Source organism: Amblyraja radiata, unplaced genomic scaffold, assembly GCF_010909765.2.
Source record: "Amblyraja radiata isolate CabotCenter1 unplaced genomic scaffold, sAmbRad1.1.pri scaffold_704_ctg1, whole genome shotgun sequence".
NCBI lineage: Eukaryota > Metazoa > Chordata > Chondrichthyes > Rajiformes > Rajidae > Amblyraja > Amblyraja radiata.
Window position 1 is genome coordinate 1 of NW_022630722.1, and position 12,544 is coordinate 12,544.

Consider the following 12,544-nt stretch of genomic DNA (forward strand, 5'->3'; position numbering starts at 1 on the left):
CCTCCTTTTCTCCCCCTCTTCTCTCTATATTTCTATCTCCTTCTCTCTCCCCCTCCTCTCCATCTCTCTCTCATTCCCTCCCTTCTCTCCTCTCTCTCATTCACTCTCTCTCTCCACTACCACACACACACGGGACTCGGAGCTGGGGCTGCGGGACTCGGAGCTGAGGCAGCAGGCCGTCTCGGAGCGGAGACGGCTTTCCGGCTTTCGGCAACATCACCACGGAGGTCCGCTGGACTGGAGGGCGGCATCTTCGGCCTGGATCGATCGCCTCAGCGCAGAGGGAGAACAAGGAGGGAAGAGACAGACCAAGACTTTTGCCTCCATCACAGTGAGGAGGTGCCGGGTGAACTCACTGTGGTGGATGTTAATTTGTGTTTATTGTGTGTTTTGTTATTTATTGTTACTGTGTATGACTGCAGGCAACGTCATTTCGCTCAGACCGAAAGGTCTGAATGACAATAAAGGAATCAAATTCAAGGAATCAAATTCAAATTCAAAATTCAAATTCAAGGAATCAAATTCAAGGAATCAAATTCAAAATTCAAATTCACGGAATCAAATTCAAATTCAAGGAATCAAATTCAAATTCAAGGAATCAAATTCAAATCCAAGGAATCAAATTCAAATCAAATTCAAGGAATCAAATTCAAATCAATTCAAATTCAAGGAATCAAATTCAAATTCAAGGGAATCAAATTCAAATTTAAGGAATCAAATTCAAATTAAAAATTCAAATTCAAGGAATCAAATTCAAATTCAAATTCACTTTTGGAATTGTGAAGTAGGCTAAATGTCTCACCCGCTTATCCCGATTTCCATAATTATTTACAGCGCAAAAATGGACAATTTCAGCAGTGGGGTTTTAACGTGCCCGCTACGCTGGAAACAATGGCCACTGCCTACCTGCAGTACATCGCGTGTACTCCACTTGGTGTAACGTAGCAACAGTACGGGTCATGGGTCGTGACCCCACTGCCGTGAAACCTCCCTATAGATAATAATATATATATAAATGTATTATATTATATATAAATATAATACATCACAATATATATATTATAATAAATATAAATATAATAACGTGAAAAATAAATATAATTAATATAAATATTAATAAATATAATAAATAACAGCGCGTACAGTTTTGGTCTCCTAATCTGAGGAAAGACATTCTTGCCGTAGAGGATTTGAGTCTAGGAGCAGGGAGGTTCTACTGCAGTTGTACAGGGTCTTGGTGAGACCACACCTGGAGTATTGCGCACAGTTTTGGTCTCCTAATCTGAGGAAGGACATTGTTGCCATAGAGGATTTGAGTATAGGAGCAGGGAGGTTCTACTGCAGTTGTACAGGGTCTTGGTGAGACCACACCTGGAGTATTGCGCACAGTTTTGGTCTCCTAATCTGAGGAAGGACATTCTTGCCATAGAGGATTTGAGCATAGGAGCATGGAGGTTCTACTGCAGTTGTACAGGGTCTTGGTGAGACCACACCTGGAGTATTGCGTACAGTTTTGGTCTCCTAATCTGAGGAAAGACATTCTTGCCATAGAGGGAGTACAGAGACGGTTCACCAGACTGATTCCTGGGATGGCAGGACTTTCATATGAAGAAAGACTGGATAGACTCGGCTTGTACTCGCTAGAATTTAGAAGATTGAGGGGGGATCTTATTGAAACTTACAAAACTCTTAAGGGGTTGATGCAGGAAGATTGTTCCCGATGTTGGGGAAGTCCAGAACAAGGAGCCACACACACAGTTTAAGGATAAGGGGGAAATCTTTTAGGACTGAGATGAGAAAAACATTTTATTTCACACACAGCGTGGTGAATCTGTGGAATTCTCTGCCACAGAAGGTAGTTGAGGCCACACAGTTCATTGACTATATTGAAGAGGGAATTCAAGTCAAGTCAAGTCAAGTTTATTTGTCACATACACATACGAGATGTGCAGTGAAATGAAAGTGGCAATGCTCGCAGACTTTGTGCAAAAAGACAAACAGACAAACAACCAAACAAACTATAAACACACACATATTATTTTACATATTAAATATTGGAAGGAAAAACGTTCAGTAGAGTTAGTCCCTGGTGAGATAGGAGTTTACAGTCCGAATGGCCTCTGGGAAGAAACTCCTTCTCAACCTCTCCGTTATCACCGCATGGCAACGGAGGCGTTTGCCTGACCGTAGCAGCTGGAACAGTCCGTTGCAGGGGTGGAAGGGGTCTCCCATGATTTTATTGGCTCTGGAGTTGCACCTCCTGATGTATAGTTCCTGCAGGGGGGCGAGTGAAGTTCCCATAGTGCGTTTGTTCGGCCGAACGCACTACTCTCTGCAGAGCCTTCTTGTCCTGGGCAGAGCAGTTCCCAAACCAGATGGTAAGTTCGATGTGGCCCTTGTGGTTAAAGGGATCAGGAGGTATGGAGAGAAGGCAGGTACAGGATACTGAGTTGGATGATCAGCCATGATCACATTGAATGGCGAATGGTGCAGGCTCGAAGGGCCGAATGGCCTCTACTCCTGCACCTATTGTCTATGTTTCTATGTCTATGTTTCTAAAAGCAACAAGATGCTAATTTGCAAGTATGAAAATGGCCATAGCTTTTTTAGCACTGAAGATATGAAGGTGAATTAGGTGTCAAATTAAACTTATTTTTATGCTTTATCTGATGGGATAAATTGCAGACTTGAGTTTTAAAATCTCAACATTTTGCAACATTGCTAGAAACAGGCCCTTCGGCCCCCCCTGTCCTAAATACTAGCGACAATTTACAATTCCCAGAAGCCAATTATCATTATTTATTCATTTATTATTATTATTATTTAATTTAACTCACGTCGCAGCGGCCTCTGCAGTCCGTCTGTCTTTTTATTTTTTTTTGTCTCATTTGAATGTAGTTTTTATTAATTTCTTTTTTGTGTATGTGTGTGGGTGTGTGTGTGGGGGGCGGGGGGTGGGGGAAACTTTAAAAATCTATCCCCTGCATGGAGAACCCGACCTTTTCTCTGTCGGGTCTCCGTTGTCGTTGGGGGCCGAGCACCGTGGGGCGGCCTCCAGCAGGAACGACCTGGGGTCTCCAGTGGCGGAGTTTTGGGGACAGAGCCTTCTCCAGGGCGGCTCCCAGGCTGTGGAACTCCCTTCCCCAATTGATCCGCAATTCCGTGTTCCTCACCATCTTCCAGTCCCGCCTCAAGACCCATCTCTTCACCTCTGCCTATCCTTAGCCCCACGTCCCCCTCCCTTTTCATATGTGCATTAATTGCCTCATATTGTGTTTTGTATTGAATTCTGTCTTTACTTTGTGTACTAGTCATGTCTCTACTATTTATTTCATTCCCCATACATGTTTTTCCTCTACCTGCTAAATTTTTGTAAGGTGTCCTTGAGACTCTTGAAAGGCGCCCATAAATAAAATGTATTATTATTATTATTATTACTCACCATCTGGCCGAGTTCGGAGCGGGTGGAGCGGTGGTGGCGACCCGACCCCGGGGTTTCGGAGGCTCCAACCGCAGGTCTGGCAGACAGGAACACCGACCGGGAGCCCGCGGGTCCCTGCTGGGAGACCGCTTTTCGGGGCTTCCGCAACGGCGACTGCACCCGCCCGAGTTGTGGGGTTGAAGATTACCTGGAGCGGGGCCTGACATCGCCCGGCGCGGCGTAAATGGCCGCGGGACAATTACCATCGCCCGCCGGGCTTTGACTCTGACTCTGACATCGGGAGGGGAATGGGAAGTGCAGGGGAGAGATAAGTCTTTGCCTTCCATCACAGCGAGGAGGAGATGCGCTGTGATGGATGTTTGTGTAAATTGTGTTGCGTCTTGGGTCTTTCTTGTGTGTATGACTGCAGACACAACATTTCGTTTGAACCTCAATGGGGTTCAAATGACAACAAATAAATTGTATTTTAGTGTAATTCTTAATAAACATTGAAGAAAAACGCCCAAAAAAATAAAAGTGTTGATATTGACCTTTTGCAAAAAATGGTGTAAATGGAAATAATGAAATAATGAAGTGCAATCATCAAAAATAAATAGATTCTCAAAACAAACAGAAATTAAAAACTTGTGGAGATACCAAGTCCCAAGTTGGGCCGCCCGGGATCGAGTGTAATACAATGGGGCCGCCCGGGATCGAGTGTAATACAGTTGTGCCGCCCGGTTGTGGTGGGGGAGCGAGCGTTATACCGTTGCGGGGGTGAGGGGGTGGAGCAATTGGGCCGCCCGGGATCGAGTGTACTACAGTCGTGCCGAACGGTTGTGGTGGGGGAGCGAGCGTTATACAGATGCCGGGGTGGGGGGTGGAGCGACTGGGCCGCCCGGGATCGAGTGTAATACAGTCGTGCCGCCCGGTTGTGGTGGGGGAGCGAGCGTTATACAGTTGCCGGGGTGGGGGGTGGAGCGACTATGCCGCCCGGGATGGAGTGTAATACAGTTGTGCCGCCCGGTTGTGGTAGGGGAGCGAGCGTTATACAATTGCCGGGGTGGGGGGCGGAGCGAATGGGCCTCCCGGGATCGAGTGTAATACAATCGTGCCGCCCGGTTGTGGTGGGGGAGCGAGCGTTATACAGTTGCCGGGGTGGGGTGGAGCAGCGTCGACAGTTGCTCGGGGCGGGAACGAGTGTGCTGGCCTTTATAAATCAGAGCATTGAGTATAGAAGTTAATAATAATAATAATACATTTTATTTATGGGCGCCTTTCAAGAGTCTCAAGGACACCTTACAAAAATTTAGCAGGTAGAGGAAAAACATGTAAGGGGAATGAAATAAATAGTAGAGACATGACTAGTACACAAAGTAAAGACAGAATTCAATACAAAACACAATATGAGGCAATTAATGCACAGATGAAAAGGGAGGGGGACGTGGGGCTAAGGATAGGCAGAGGTGAAGAGATGGGTCGTGAGGCGGGATGGAAGATGGTGAGGGACACGGAATTGCGGATCAGTTGGGGGAGGGAGTTCCAGAGCCTGGGAGCTGCCCTGGAGAAGGCTCTGTCCCCAAAACTGCGGAGGTTGGACTTGTGGATGGAGAGGAGACCGGCTGATGTGGATCTGAGGGACCGTGAGGGTTGGTAGGGGGAGAGGAGGTCAGGGGGGGGGGGGCAGATGGTGGAGGGCTTTGTAGGTGAGGATCAGGATTTTGTAGGTGATCCGGTGGGAGATGGGAAGCCAGTGAAGTTGTTTGAGGACTGGAGTGATGTGATGCCAGGATTTGGTGTGGGTGATGAGTCGGGCGGCTGCGTTCTGGACCAGTTGGAGTCGGTTGATGTAGGTGGAGCTGATGCCAAGGAGAAGTGAGTTGCAATAGTCCAGTCGGGAGGAGATGAAGGCATGGATGAGTCTTACAGCAGCGGGAATAGACCCATCAGGTGACAATTGAATGTGAAGGAAGACATTGCCTTGTGAACCAACACACAGCTTTACAGTGTAGCGGAGATGTGGAAAACATCCCATACAAACAATATACAATAGGTGCACGAGTAGGCCATTCGGCCCTTCGAGCCAGCACCGCCATTCAATATGATCATATTTGGTCTCCTAATCTGAGGAAAGACATTCTTGCCATAGAGGGAGTACAGAGGAGAATGGGGTTAGGAGGGAGAGATAGATAAGACATGATTGAATGGGGGAGAAGACTTGATGGGCCGAATGGTCTAATTCTGCTCCTATCACTCATGACCGTACGAAGCCCCAGACCTGGAACCGGGGCCTGGAGGTATCAACTGCTACAGCGGTGAACATGGTTCATCATGAACATTATCTTTGCCCAGGGTGTGTTCATTTCAAGTAACAGACAGTGTGCAAGAGGAAAGAGGGTTTCCAGATATTCAGCGTTCACCGGAGAGTGGGCCCGCGGGCACCTCTGTGCCAACCTTGTTCCTGGAGGCCGGTGACCTCATAGTGTAGAAAGCCAATGATATGTTAGCATTCATAGCAAAAGGATTTGATTATAGGAGCAGGGAGGTTCTACTGCAGTTGTACAGGGTCTTGGTGGTGATGAAGCTGAATTTTAGTTAAAATATAAGAAGATATTAAATTGGCTTCTGGGCTAGCTTACAGCTTATATTTAGTCTCAAATTAGGCTTGCCTCAGGTTGCGGGTGTGTGGGATAATAAATCCTATAACATTGTCTCCCAAGTGAGGAAGTGACAGAGAAAGAAACAGCTAGTCACATCTTTGAAGTAAGATGCCATAAATCAAATGGCCAATGTTTATGAGGGACCAAATGACAGAGAGGGAGCAGCGAAAGAGCTAGGGTGATCTCTGTGAAGATAAAATGGCATTATCCAAATAGCCAATGTTTATGAAGGACGAGAGAGGAACAGGGAAGTGGAAAGATAAAATGTCGTAAACCAAATGGCCAATGTTATCTTGTAACATGTAAACAAAAGGCCTTTGATGTGATGCATTCTGTGGAAACCTTTTCCTGTACCTCTGACCATGACTAATGTCTGTGAAATGTGCTAAGGGGACAAAAAAACCCTATTTAAGGCAATGTAATTCTGTTGTTCAGGGAAGGTGAACGGAGGACGGTCAAGTGTCTGTAATGGTCACTTGACTGGAGTTCTCCCTCCCTTCCATCGGCCGATGTAAAGTAAAGTTTTGAACTGGTCTACCAAACAGTTTGTGTGGTGTCTGTTTATTAAGAAGCGAACCTGGTTTAGTAGTTAAGAAAGTAGCTTTTTCATTGGCGTAGTTATGCAGGCCTCGCTGGGACCACATCAACGGCTGACTGTGCAAGAGGTTGCAGAGGTTGCCGGGATTGGAAGGGAGATAACTGAGCTCTATCGGCCCCCTTGTAAGACCGACTCCCTAGAAACTCCCGGGAACATCTGTGATCCTTCATCAGACATTGAATTGGTTCCCTGCCGAGGTTCTTAGCAACAGACAAAGGTAAGACCAGTTGGGCTTTATATGGGGTTTTTTTTTTAAGAAGGGATTGTGTATGTATTTTTAAGACAGAATTGTGTATGTATTTTTAAGAAGGAATTGTGTATATTTTTAAGAAGGACTTGAGCGGTTTCTCTTTTTCTCTCTCTCTGTCTATCTCTCTTTGTTTTGTTTTTTTCTCTCTCTCTACTAAGGGCTCATCGGCCTCGTTGAGACATCCGTGATTTGTCGGGTTGAGATACGGGGGTTGAGGTTTGCGTCTGGCTTATTGAGACATCCGAAGAGTTGTCGGATTGAGAAATAAGTGGCGTTGTATATTAAAGAGTTAAGAAGTCTGCCAGGTTGAGAAACGGGGGTCCCAGATAGCGGGTCTGCTTCGTTGAGACACTTGGGGCTTATTTTAAGAGTTAAGAAGTCTGCCAGGTTGAGAAACGGGGGTCCCAGATAGCGGGTCTGCTTCGTTGAGACACTTGGGGCTTATTTTAAGAGTTAAGAAGTCTGCCAGGTTGAGAAACGGGGGTCACGGATAGCGGGTCTGCTTCGTTGAGACACTTGGGGCTTATTTTAAGGAATAAAACGTCTGCCAGGTTGAGAAACGGGGGTCTTGGTTAGCGAGTCGGCTTCGTTGAGACACTTGGGTCGTATATTAAAGAGTTAAAAAGTCAGCCAAATTGAGAAACTGGGGTCTCGAGTAGCGAGTCGGCCTGGTTGATATATTTGGAACGATTCGGAATTAAGAAGTCTGTTTTCTCTTTCTCTTCCTCTTTCTTTCTATCTCTCTATGGGGAATGCTCTGGATAACAGTCCAACATATGTGTTATTTGAATCCTAGGTATAATAAGAAATTTAGAATGTTATGTTACAAGTTGACCAAATGGTTAATGGATGAAGCCTGGCCAGTAGGGGGAACATGGAATGTAGAGACATTTATATGGGAAAGGAAGACAGGAAAGAAATGGAAGAAAGGAATTAAAACATGGAAAGCAGGAACAGAGGAGAAGCATGAGGAAAGTAGAGTTCGAAGTTAGATGGATACTGTATGTAAGAAGGGTATAGAGTTAAGAAACAAGGAAAGCACTAGGAAAGGATGGAACGTATTGCAACTAGAATGCCAGTGGGCAGAGGAACAAGAGGAAATAATTAAAAGACAGACAGGAGGTGAGAAACAGGTGATGGTTAGTAAAAATAAACCCAGTACTGGTAAATCCTCTGGAGGAGACTTCATGTCTGGCACGACGACCCTATTTGGTAATGAAGATGAGGAGTTAGATAATCTTGGGAGATGTCCACCTCCCTATGTCCTACCAGTAGCAATGGCATCTTTACCTGGGACAGTTCCGTCAGTAACATCCCTATACCTTGAAGTTCTGACCTTACAAAGCTCCCCAGGATTGGGAGCACGGGAATGCCTTTCTGTGCGTAATTTGTTTAACGCATTGATGCTACCAGAACAGCTGGTCATTGTTAAATGTACTGCACACACTGGTGCTGGGGACCCTATAGCAAAAGGCAATAGGTTGCTGATAGTGTATCCAAACAATGCAGCCTGTACATCCAAATGCGTAGTGACAGCACGTAAACAGATGCTAGCAAATAGAACGGTCCTGCCAAACATGAAGGAGGTATGTACATTACAGAGGGACGCCTCTCATATATAATAATAACTATGGAAACAAGAGGGCTGTGCCATTGATTCAGCACACCCCGCTTGGACAAGTTGGTGTATTCGATACATTTTTACTCGTCTTACCTATGCTGGTAAGGAGGGAATGATAGGATAACAAAGGAAATGTGATGGCAGGCCTATGAATGTAAAATTTGCCAACAAAGTAATCCAGGCAAATCAATTAAGATACCCTCAGCGGTGACGTCAATGCCATCACGATCGTTTGAATGCATACAGATTGATTTTATTGAAATGCCAAGGGCCCAGTGTTATAAATATTGCTTAGTGATTTTAGATTTATTTAGCAGGTGGAGTGAAGCTCTACCAACAACTAATAATACTGCTGAAACTATGGTAACATTGTTGTTAAGAGCAGTTATTCCCAGGTTTGGCCTACCTACTGCCATAAGTTCAGACAATGGTCTTCATTTTATTGCGACTATTAATAAGGAAAAATGTGCACATTGTAATATTCAACAGCAATTTCACTGTGTACACCACCCACAGGCATCTGGGATGGTGGAAAGAGTCAATGAGGATTGCAAAATAAAATTACCCCGGAGGTAAATCCTTTTTCTGACAGGCAACTATGTTATAAAAAATTGGGGATGAAGGAAAATTTGATGGAGAAATGAGGATAAGGTAGGGAGACTGAAAAGTCAAGGGGAGTCTGACTAATCATGATCTGGATCAATGTCCAATTAGGGTTAGGTAACCAGGATTTTGGTAAACAGAAATCTTGTCAGAAAAAGGGAAAGTAAATTACAAAGAGATGTCTTTGAAGATGAAATATTATATACTGCTGGTAAAACAATGTTTTTGTATATATACTGCTGGTAAAACAATGTTTTTGTATATGTACTGCTTGTAAAACAAGGTTTTTTGTATGTGGAATGTGTGAAATTCAAAGCAATGAGCAAAGTTGTGTCACTTTAAGAAGTTTGTCCTTTAAAATGCAAATGGATAGTCTATGGTGTGCTCCGTTAAGAAACAGGCATGAATGGGGGGCGGAGCTATACTCGAATGATAAAATGTGTTGGTTGATTATAAATCTTTTGAACCAAGTTTAAAAAAGACTCATCCCAATTAAAGTGTTAAATGAGATTGGAAATGTCAAAATTACAGAGAAAAAGAAAATGTATTATTGATTACTGATTCTGAGTGAGTTCTTTTAGGAAAGATTGTTTTGATATGATAACAGAGGTTGTCTTTTAAAATGCAAATGAAGCAAGATTACTGTTTTCAAGCAAACAAAAAGATTTTGAAGCATGGGCTGTTTGAGGGAAATGATGGTAGATGAAAAATTGTATTATGACTTACAAAAGGGGGTTTGAGGGAACTCACAATGAGGGATAAAAGGTCAGAAGATAAAGTAGATTGGGGAAGAGAACATATTTGGAGAATTGAATATTTAGGTGGGGAGAGCCTCTTCGGATATAATTGGATTAAAGAATAAGTTCACAGGGAAGTGTTAAGAAGGTACACAAAATTGCTGGAGGAACTCAGCGGGTGCAGCAGCATCTATGGAGCGAAGGAAATAGGCGACGTTTCGGGCCGAAACCCTTCTTCAGACTGAACTGAGATACTGAAGGATCAAAGGAAGACAAAAGTGCTGGAGAAACTCAGCTGGGAACAAGATTCACAACTTTTTATTGATACAGGAAAAGCTGCGGTGTCCACCCCCTGGAGAGTGGGGGGGGAAGCCACCGACAGGCCCTGGGCAATTAACTAATTATGTATGGTCGGCAATTAACCCATGTCTTGCCAGATCTACATTCCCAGGTTGGAGGAGTTTTTGCTGGAAACCAGTGACCAAGGCCATAAAAGCTATACGGTGATGGTGCTGGGACAAGAAGAAATTGAGATTGTGTTGAAAAGAACAACCAAGTGTTGCTAACAACATGAACTGCTGTAAAGATTGAAGATCATCGTCGCTGGATACATTTGATTGACTGTGAACAGTTTGTGGAAACAAGGACGATGGGCTATTGATGCTCCCTTTATTCTAGGGTGGCCCAGCCCACATGGACTGAACTTTCTTCAGAATGGCAAGCTTGTGGACTAACCCACATTTAAAGGATGGTACACACCTCCTTTTAAACAAGATTGAAGTCAAACATGACAAGCGCAGCAAATATACCCTGACTACAGACAGTAAGAGGTCTGCAAAGGCCAGTTAAATCTACCTGTTTTTGCCACAACCAAGGCACTGGTGTATTTTTAGGAAACAGTATATTTGTGACAGGCATTGTTATGTTGCAAATGCAGTGCCACACAAGAGAAGCATGAACCAGTTACACCAGCACACGGGGAATTCCAAGCGAAGCCGAATAAAGGCTGAGCAATTTTTATGATCCTTTTCCTGTCCTATGGTAGTATCTTAGTGTCACGTCCGGGGGAGGTTGGTGGCCATTTAAAATGTTTGGAGGGACTTGTGGAACGATTGTCCACTATGAAATGATTGTGTTACTAGTGTACTATTAATTTGTCTGATGAGATGCTTATGGTTTTCGTATGTACTCAGCAAGGACTGTAGTTGTTATCAGAAATTTGATAAAAGGATGGAATGATGAAGCTGAATTTTAGTTAAAATATAAGAAGATATTAAATTGGCTTCTGGGCTAGCTTACAGCTTATATTTAGTCTCAAATTAGGCTTGCCTCAGGTTGCGGGTGTGTGGGATAATAAATCCTATAACATTGTCTCCCAAGTGAGGAAGTGACAGAGAAAGAAACAGCTAGTCACATCTTTGAAGTAAGATGCCATAAACCAAATGGCCAATGTTTATGAGGGACCAAATGACAGAGAGGGAGCAGCGAAAGAGCTAGGGTGATCTCTGTGAAGATAAAATGGCATTATCCAAATAGCCAATGTTTATGAAGGACGAGAGAGGAACAGGGAAGTGGAAAGATAAAATGTCGTAAACCAAATGGCCAATGTTATCTTGTAACATGTAAACAAAAGGCCTTTGATGTGATGCATCCTGTGGAAACCCTTTCCTGTACCTCTGACCATGACTAATGTCTGTGAAATGTGCTAAGGGGACAAAAAACCCCTATTTAAGGCAATGTAATTCTGTTGTTCAGGGGAGGTGAACGGAGGACGGTCAAGTGTCTGTAATGGTTACTTGACTGGAGTTCTCCCTCCCTCCTTCCATCGGCCGATGTTAAGTAAAGTTTTGATCTGGTCTACCAAACAGTTTGTGTGGTGTCTGTTTATTAAGAAGCGAACCTGGTTTAGTAGTTAATAAAGTAACTTTTTCAGTGGGACCACACCTGGAGTATTGCATACAGTTTTTGTCTCCTCATCTGAGGAAAGACATTCTTGCCATAGAGGATTTGAGTATAGGAGCAGGGAGGTTCTATTGCAGTTGTACAGGGTCTTGGTGAGACCACACCTGGAGTATTACGTACAGTTTTGGTCCCCTAATCTGAGGACAGACATTCTTGCCATAGAGGGAGTACAGAGAAGGTTCACCAGACTGATTCCTGGGATGGCAGGACTTTCATATGAAGAAAGACTGGATAGACTTGGCTTGTACTCACTAGAATTTAGAAGATTGAAGTGGGGATCTTATAGAAATGTACAAAATTCTTAAGGGGTTGGACAGGCTAGATGCAGGAAGATTGTTCTCGATGTTGGGGAAGTCCAGAACAAGGGGTCACAGTTTAAGGATGAGGGGGAAGTCTTTTAGGACTGAGATGAGATGAGAAAAACATTTTTTTTCACACACAGAGAGTGGTGAATCTGTGGAATTCTCCGCCACAGAAGGTAGTTGAGGCCTCAGTTCATTGGCTATATTGAAGAGGGAATTCAAGTCAAGTCAAGTCAAGTTTATTTGTCACATACACATACGAGATGTGCAGTGAAATGAGAAGTGGCAATGCTCGCGAACTTTGTACAAAAAGACAAACAACCAAACAAACTATAAACACAATCATAAACACACACATATTCTTTTACATATTAAATATTGGAAGGAAAA